Raw genomic sequence first — 9506 nt, forward strand, 5'->3', positions numbered from 1 at the left:
ATCGTCCTTAGAGATTTTACACTTTCTTACTCGGTTTCTATGAGGTACTGAATCCATGAACTTCCTGCTTTAGCTCTTTACATTTCTTCTGAAATATAATTCATTGTAACACCATGACTTTCTTTATTAACTGAAACTATGGCCTTCATCTTAACGGGTTTTTTTAGCTGCACTATAAAACCAAATGATAGCAATGCCTCAAAACAAGAGTTGTACAAATTGCTACTTTTCAGTGTGAGAAGAAGTTTTGGCACTTTTTTGTCCTGTAAAAAAATCATAGCTATATATATATATATATATATATAAAATCATAGCTATATATATATATATATATATATATTTAGATATGTATGTATGTATATGTATATATATATGCGTGTGTATGTGTGTTTTGGTGTACTTACAGGCATATATATATATATATATATATATTTGTATGTGTGTTTGTGTGCCTGTCTGTCTGTAGCTCATGTACGGATGTATGATGTTTGTACGTATAAATGCATATAGTTTGTATATCGAGTTTATATATCTAGAGTTAAACAGTTATGGCAACGAATAATACAGACATGTAACCAGTAAACTTGTAATTATTGTTGAAATTATATATGTTAATCAATCTACTGTTCTTCCCTTATTCGTGGACAAGGTATTCAATGAAACGAACTGGAAAATAATCCATTGTATTCGAATCATGTTTCAAATTGTTTTGACCAGGTTCCTTAGGCACACCCCTCCCTTTCCCCTCCCCCTACTGTAGATGGTATAGATGTTCCCATAACCAAGAATGGCCCTTTTCAAGCTTATTCGTCTTCGTTATCTGGAATAGCTGCTACTGAAATCGTTTCAAACAATGTGGGAAAGACTAGATTGAGGGACAATTGAACTGTGTTCATACGGAGCATTCACCTGAAGAGAATTATTGCTTGGTCGAAGCAAATATTTTCTCTGATATAGAATAATTTTTCTTTAATTGCTTGTTCTCTGCTATGATCCTTAGTCCATAGATAACTATCTGCATTAAAAAAAATATTGAACTATGTTAATCATATTCTCTCTCTCTCTCTCTCTCTCTCTCTCTCTCTCTCTCTCTCTCTAAAAATATTGAACTATGTTAATCATATTCTCTCTCTCTCTCTCTCTCTCTCTCTCTCTCTCTCTCTCTAAAAATATTGAACTATGTTAATCATATTCTCTCTCTCTCTCTCTCTCTCTCTCTCTCTCTCTCTAAATATTGAACTATGTTAATCATATTCTCTCTCTCTCTCTCTCTCTCTCTCTCTCTCTCTCTCTCTAAAAAAATATTGAACTATGTTAATCATATTCTCTCTCTCTCTCTCTCTCTCTCTCTCTCTCTCTAAAAAAAAATATTGAACTATGTTAATCATATTCTCTCTCTCTCTCTCTCTCTCTCTCTCTCTCTCTCTCTAAAAATATTGAACTATGTTAATCATATTCTCTCTCTCTCTCTCTCTCTCTCTCTCTCTAGAATAAATATTGAACTATGTTAATCATATTCTCTCTCTCTCTCTCTCTCTCTCTCTCTCTCTAAAAAAAATATTGAACTATGTTAATCATATTCTCTCTCTCTCTCTCTCTCTCTCTCTCTCTCTAAAAAAAATATTGAACTATGTTAATCATATTCTCTCTCTCTCTCTCTCTCTCTCTCTCTCTCTCTCTAAAAAAAATATTGAACTATGTTAATCATATTCTTTCTCTCTCTCTCTCTCTCTCTCTCTCTCTCTCTCTCCAAATAAAGTAATATAGGATCACATGAAAATTGCCGCTGAAAGTTATTTTCTTCTTTCAGTATCTTCCCATTAAAGTTCCGGTCTGTCTGAATATCTATAACGGTCAATTCAACATTGTTCATTAATCGTAGTCGGGGGAATATGACCCAAATTTTGGCATAACCGTCAAGTTGGGTATATATATGATTTTTTTTTTTTATGCTCAGAGTTTTATTATAGGGTGTCTACTTTAAGATTCTGACGGTGCCACCCTTGCACCCTTTGGCAATTATTTCTGTTGGCGTCATAAGCCACGCCCACCATTTACACAGGCCTACCTCGAAATTAGGACTTAACTATTTTCGGGAATAAACATAGCATTTTTAGTATCAAATTAAAGCTTATGGCGAACTAGATGCAACCACGTGGATCATAAGACATTTAAGACCAATGCAAGACATTCAAAGTCGTAAAAGGTCCATTTCGGTCACAATGTAAGCAATACAATATAATATGCGGAACATGTCGCTACCCTCATTGCAAGAGGGTCGTAACTCCAAATTCCTGATTTTTCAGGAGACGCATTTGAAAGTTGCTAAGTCCTATGAATTTGATCATGTTTCACAATCTTCTTAGTGCCATCTCTCGGCCGCTAATTCACCTAGATTTACGACTCTTTTACCAAAAGATGCAGAATCAATTCGGCAATCTTGTACACCATATAACTCAAAACTAGCAAATTTGGAGTTACGACCCTCTTGCAATGAGGTAGCGTTGTTATTTTTAGGTAAAAAAAAAAAAAAAAAAAAACGGCTCTACGAGCAATTATTTTGCTAAGAATTGAAGGAGGATGTGTAACTAAAAATTTTGGCGCTCTTGGGGTATTTTTACTGATGGCATATCCCCGACCCTTTTTCAATTTTTAGTAACAATTTAGTTTGTGATACAGACATATCAGTTTAGTATCAAATTACATCTCAAATGTGTGAATTACAAGAAACACAAAAATACTGGTCATTTAACGGTCGTTTAAGGTCGTAAAATGTCTAATTAAGTCACAAATGTAACTGAAACAGCATAAAATGCATAACATGTCATGTTTTGAAACAAGTTAAGGATATATAAACACTGAATTCACTGAGCTTACTATGGATAGCAAAGCAAATGTAGATGACTTTTAATGGCGTTTATGTATCTTTCCGGTTATTGTTACAGATATCTTTCAATTCACATCAAATATATTCACAGTGCATAATAATAAAATCACATGTTACGCGTGTTACACAATTGCCACTCAACGGACTTTATAAAACAGGTACTATAGTCAATTTCTTTTAGCGATGCAGATTTGCACCGACTCGCAGTGGTGCCCTTTTAGGTCGGAAAAGTTTCCTGGTCGCTGATTGGTTGGACGAGATAATTCTAACCAATCAGCGACCAGGAAACTTTTCCGAGCTAAAAGGGCACCGCTGCGAGTCGGTGCAAATCTGCATCGCTAAAAGAAGTGGACTATAATTATTATTAGATGTCAGGAAATGAATAAATTTATAATATAAAAAATATATGAAATGCATGTCGGCCTTGTAGATGCAGAGCTGGTGAATGGAAATAAAGCGATCTGTCACACATTATGGCCAAGAAATTCAACTTTGAAGAAGTTGGCTGACATACTCGTGATCTCATTTGAAAGACCACATACCACCTATATCATATATGATGGGTATGATAAAAATTCAATCAAATCCCTTGAACGTCAGAAAAGAGGTGCGAACAAGAGCACACTGGTCAGAACCAATCCTCAACCACATCTTATCAGAGATGATTGCGGGTATCTTCAAGAAGAAGCTGACATGAAAATCAATAGCTACCTCTTGAAGCTGACAAGAAGAAGCTGACATGAAAATCAATAGCTACCTTTTGAAGCTGACAAGAAGAAGCTGACATGAAAATCAATAGCTACCTTTTGAAGCTGACAAGAAGAAGCTGACATGAAAACCAATAGCTACCTTTTGAAGCTGACAAGAAGAAGCTGACATGAAAATCAATAGCTACCTTTTGAAGCTGACAAGAAGAAGCTGACATGAAAATCAATAGCTACCTTTTGAAGCTGACAAGAAGAAGCTGACATGAAAACCAATAGCTACCTTTTGAAGCTGACATGAAAATCAATAGCTACCTTTTGAAGCTGACAAGAAGAAGCTGACATGAAAATCAATAGCTAGTTGAAGCTGACACCACAAAGGCAGTACAAACAAAATTATCTCTGACGGCACAGATATTTTTCTTTCTATTTGTGTTCTTCCTATGGGGTTCATAAGCCTGCTGCGCAAATCCCCTACGCGGCAATTTGAGGGAAAAGTAATTGACATTAAAGGTACGGCTTTGAAGCTAAGAGACAAATGCTTTGACTTATTGGCTGTGCATGGCCTATCAGTCTGTCTGTCTGTATAGATTGCCTTACCTTGTGTAAGACCCGGGCTCTTGCCTTTGGGCAGCCCGGAAAAGGCCTATCAGGTTGCGATACCGGATCGTGTCCATTTGGCCAGGGAAAGATCTCCACCCTCAACTTGCTGCCCGAAATTAGATCTTAAACTACGAGTATTTACAGAGCCTGGTGCAGAAGAAGTAGTTCTACGGGCCAACCAAGGGAAAGGCCCGTGCCAACAACAAGTTTTGGCTTTAATACCCCAAGAAGAAGAAGAAGAAGTAGACTGGATGAATGCTGGAATAGACTTTTCCTCCTACTTGTACTGCGGAAAGATAACTGAATCTCTCAACGATTTGATCTTCACGTTATTTAGCAACAAGGAAGACCCTCCAAAGATCAAGTGCCTACCTTCTACTGACAAGTCAGCAATAGAGCATATCAAACGTGCTCATCTCCAAGTGCTAATCTGGAGGGCAGCTGATCAGAATGAACCCCTTGCAACTAATTTTCCCATGTTTGGATGGAAAATAGTAGAGGACATCCCCGTACCTGTTCGTGGCATAGTGGTTGCTCCCAAGGAATTATTCGAACTTGTTGCTTGTGGATGCAAGTTAGTTCCCCCATTTTCCAGGGCTAATTGCAGGTGCCGGTCAGCTGGCGTATCATGTACGCCATACTGCAAGTGTGAAGCCAAAGAACACTGTGCCAATGTACATACAAAGAAAACTGCACATGCAGTCGAGACTAAGGAGGAAGACGAATTGAATGAACCTCTAGAATAAGAGGAATTAGAAGAAAAGGGTAGTGGAGACAAGAAAAGAGTAAGATATGTTGTAAAAAAATGTAATTTTATGTTGGATACTTGACTCAAATATGTGATCTTGTGTTGTGGAAGCCCTAGGCAGCTCTATCTTGAATTGTCATCATATACCGGAACCTGTATGTCATACATTATTTACATTTTACGTCTTTGACCCTTGTATGACCTTGACCTTGAAGGAATGATCTTTTATTCTATCAAACTATCAGCAACCATGTACAGTAGTTTTATTTCATACAATAAAAGGGTTCGATTTGCTACCAAGCATGATATGCTACACGCTTTATGTAAAGTCCTGTTAAATTCCCGACCTCATGGGACCTTTGATAACCTTAGATGACCTACAGGTGACCTCTACTTGTTTTTTTATCTTTTTCAACCTTATATGCCTTTCACTTGCCATAAGATTTAATTTGATACCAAACATGATATGTTTATTCCAGCTGTGACCAAGTTGTGGAATGATCTTCCTAATCGGGTGGTTGAATCAGTAGAACTTCAAAAGTTCAAAGTTGGAGCAAATGCTTTTTTGTTGACCAGGCGGACATGAGTCTTTTTATAGTTTATTTATGACATATTTGTTTTTGATGTTGTTAATAGTTTATATATGACATGTCTGTTTTGACGTTGTTACTTATTTTAGAATGATTTATTGTTAATTTGTTCTCTTCATTTATTTATTTCCTTATTTCCTTTCCTCACTGGGCTATTTTTCCCTGTTGGAGCCCCTGGGCTTATAGCATCTTGCTTTTCCAACTAGGGTTGTAGCTTGGATAATAATAATAATAATAATAATAATAATAATAATAATAATAATAATAATAATAATAATAAGAGGTATGTGAAAAGATGGGTGTGGCTTATGACGTTAATAGGAAAATGGCCCAAGTGTGCAAAAGTGGCTCCCGTCAGATTTTTCAAGTAGGCAACGCGCTATACTTCTGCTTTCAGCAAATATAAATTGCACATATACCCAACTTGACGGTCACGCTATGTTTCTACTTGACTATGGCTATCATGCTCCTAGAAGAGATTATATATATGTATATATATGTATATATATAGATATATATATGTATATATATGTACATATATATATATATATATATATAAATGCACTCGTTTATATATATATATATATATATACAAATATATATATATATATATATATATAAACATATAAATGCACTCGTTTATATATATATATATATATATACATATATAATAACATGAATCATTCACATATCGCCTTCATAAGAAGAAAGAGATGATTTGGCTTGAGGTGCTGTCTTCTGTGCTTTTCGTTTCACGTATATGTCAGAACGCTCACCCACCTTGCTTTAAATGGGAATGAATTCATTGTATCCTGAGGAAGATGTAATAATTTCGACCAGATTCATTGTTGCTTACTTTTTTTTTTTACCTTTGTGTTTGAAATTCAAATCAATTGAGTTTTAAAAGGGTTTTGGTCGATCGCAAACTTTTAACATTTAAAAAAGAAAATAAATCTTCGAACCCTTTCTATTCACTATTGCTATAACAAAAGATTGTAACCGCAGATATCTGGTTAGTGTCGTGTCAAAAAAAAAAAAAAAAATTAAAAATATCACTTCCAATTGCATTAAACTCTCTTTCAAACACCTAGACTTTCTTATTAACCATCTGACATAAGCCTGTTGTAAACCCTTAATATGGCAAACATGATATATTTGATTTTTGTAAATGCCATATGATGAAGTCCATGTATATTTGTAGATGTCCTTGTGCTGAAAAAGAGTACCCAAAATGACAAGATTGTTTGCTGGTCAGAAACGTATGAAATGTATACACACACACACACACACACACACACACACATATATATATATATATATATATACTACACTGTTAGACATTCTCCATGACCAAAAAGAAAAAAAACTTAAAAAGGCCCGTGTACATGTTTTATTTTTCCACATTTTCTGTAACTTTACAGGCGTAACATATAGCTAGACAACGTTTCTGAATACGTACTATATTACCTTGTAGCGCTCGCTCATTATGATAACATACTATTCTCATTCCAGTATTTATATCTATCTATCTATCTATCTACCTATCTAACTATATATATATATATATATATAAATATATATATATATATATATATATATATGTGTGTGTGTGTGTGTATGTGTGTATATATATATATATATATATATATTTATATATATACCAACCCTATAAATATATGTGTTCATTTATATAAAAATCTATATTAATCGTATGTGATGAGGTACATCTATGAAGTGATTTGCCTTTGCCATTTATAAATCCCACTCTATTAAAATACAGACAATAGTAGTCTCTGACTTCCTTGCCAGACGATGGCCATCTATGTTAATTGTCCCTGATTTTAATCAATATATCCAACCGAAATAAGAAATCAAAGAAAAACACACATTGGAATAAAAAAAAAAAATCTTGAATACAACATAGAAAAATGTAAGGTGCCGTTATAAAGGAACGACTCAACCTTGAACGTGTATTGTATTGTCACTGGCGCCTGAGTTGCCAGGTTTTCTAAATGAGAATAGGTCAATTTTTAATCAACAGCATCTTTAAAAGGTCAACCCATTACTAGAAAAAGGTAAAAAATATAGTATTTAAGGCTCGGCTTTTTTCATATTACTAAAGGCCAACCTATTTAAATACAAAAGGTAAAATTTGAGTTTTTTTTTGCCGGAAAAAAGGCCAAACTGGCAACCCTGACTGGCGCCTGGCGGGAATAAAAGCAATTAATTTGTAATGTTTTGTTTCGTAAATTGTGTATATAAACATTCCTAATTTCTTATGTTGATAAATTTATCATATGCAGTCTAAGGCTATGTTGATTTTATGATAGAAGTTGGAGATAACAAAAGATAAGAAGTAAAGATGTAAGCAATCTATCTTAGCCAAGTCTTTCCATTTGATTTACTTTAAAAACTCCTTCCGTAGGATACAAGAAAGCGAACGTTTTTAAAGTAGTAGGATGTCATCGAAGGCACGGCACAAAATTCGTGCCAAAGGTAAGAAGAAAGGAAGACTAATAGATGAATTGGAGCCTTTGTATGTGAGGAGGCCAGTTCCTCACACGTTCATTTAAGATGGACATCAACTAACCTAAACTTTCCCCCCTTAACCTAACTCACAAACTATGACCTTACCTACTTACCTAAAGGGGGGGGAGGTGCACTGACGTCCCCTATGCCCCCCACCCCCCTTACACTGCCATACTCTAAGGTAGACATAATAATACATACAGGTGGCCGCTTTCATACATACACCCTGATGAATTAAAGGAAGGAAAATTGCTACCATAGACTTGAACTCGTAGATACACCGGGTTAAATTCCCAACGGGTCTCATAATTTTAGGTAAAATCATGAAACAACACATGACAATATTTCCTATAGGAAAATAGCTTTCCCCACAGTAAATATTGTGCTTTTAACAAATTTCCCCTTATTTGTTACTGCAAATATGCCGCTCTACTGTTATGGACCCCCATCCTGACGGGCACGGGCGGAATTGGTACTTAGGGTTTGCGGAAAAAGGACAAAACGTAATTTGTGAAAGGCCACAGAAACTAATAAACCCATCGGAGCCTCTGTATATCAGCGGCTAGTTCTTCATGCGTTGATTAAAAATGGACCTAAACTTTCCCCCCTAACCTAACCTACAAGGTGTGTCCTCACCTACATACCTAACGGGTGGGGGGGGTAGCGGCTAACGCCCCCTGCGACCCCCGTAACACTGCCGTATTCAAAGTTAGCCATAGTAATACGTGCAGGTGACCGCTATCATACACCCTAACCCATCTAACCCAACTTAGTCGTTTCCAGGTCACAGACCTAGTCGGGAGGCAAGCCCCCCGAAACCCCCTTCCCAAGTCACAGATCTAACAGGGGACAAGCTCCCAGACCCTCCTTCCCAGGTCACAAACTAAAAGTAAATAACAAATAAAATCCTACCAAAATTGCACTTATGGGTAGAATGTAGTTTATTTGGACAGGCAATATCTTTCTAATTACTTGTCATATTGTTTTTCTTTTTGGGAAAAATATTGGTTTATTATAGTTACTGACATGGAAAACTTTCTTACTGAAAAACAGTGTTGTCTTACAGATAAATGCCCGTTTTCTTTGAAAATGACACTAATTTGCACTGCAAGCAAATTCTAATATATATATATATATATATATACACACAGTAGACCTCCGGGGTACGCCGTCGCCAGCTTACATTTTTTTCACGTTACAATGTAGAATATGATGTTTTTTCGCCCCTCGTTACGGAATTTTCCCCACCTTACGGCATCCAATTCCAAAACTCAAACTTGGCAGTTTTTAAATATGTAACTTCCCTGATAGTAACATATATATAGCTTAACCCTGGATAGGTACGCTCCTCGGACACCCCTTTAAGGGTATACTCGGACGCGAACGACCCCGACGCCAAAAAAAATTCTTGAAAAATCAGTTTTTGCAGTAACCTCCTTTTTTCT

Source organism: Palaemon carinicauda, chromosome 14 (assembly GCF_036898095.1).
Source record: "Palaemon carinicauda isolate YSFRI2023 chromosome 14, ASM3689809v2, whole genome shotgun sequence".
In the NCBI taxonomy this organism is placed as follows: domain Eukaryota; kingdom Metazoa; phylum Arthropoda; class Malacostraca; order Decapoda; family Palaemonidae; genus Palaemon; species Palaemon carinicauda.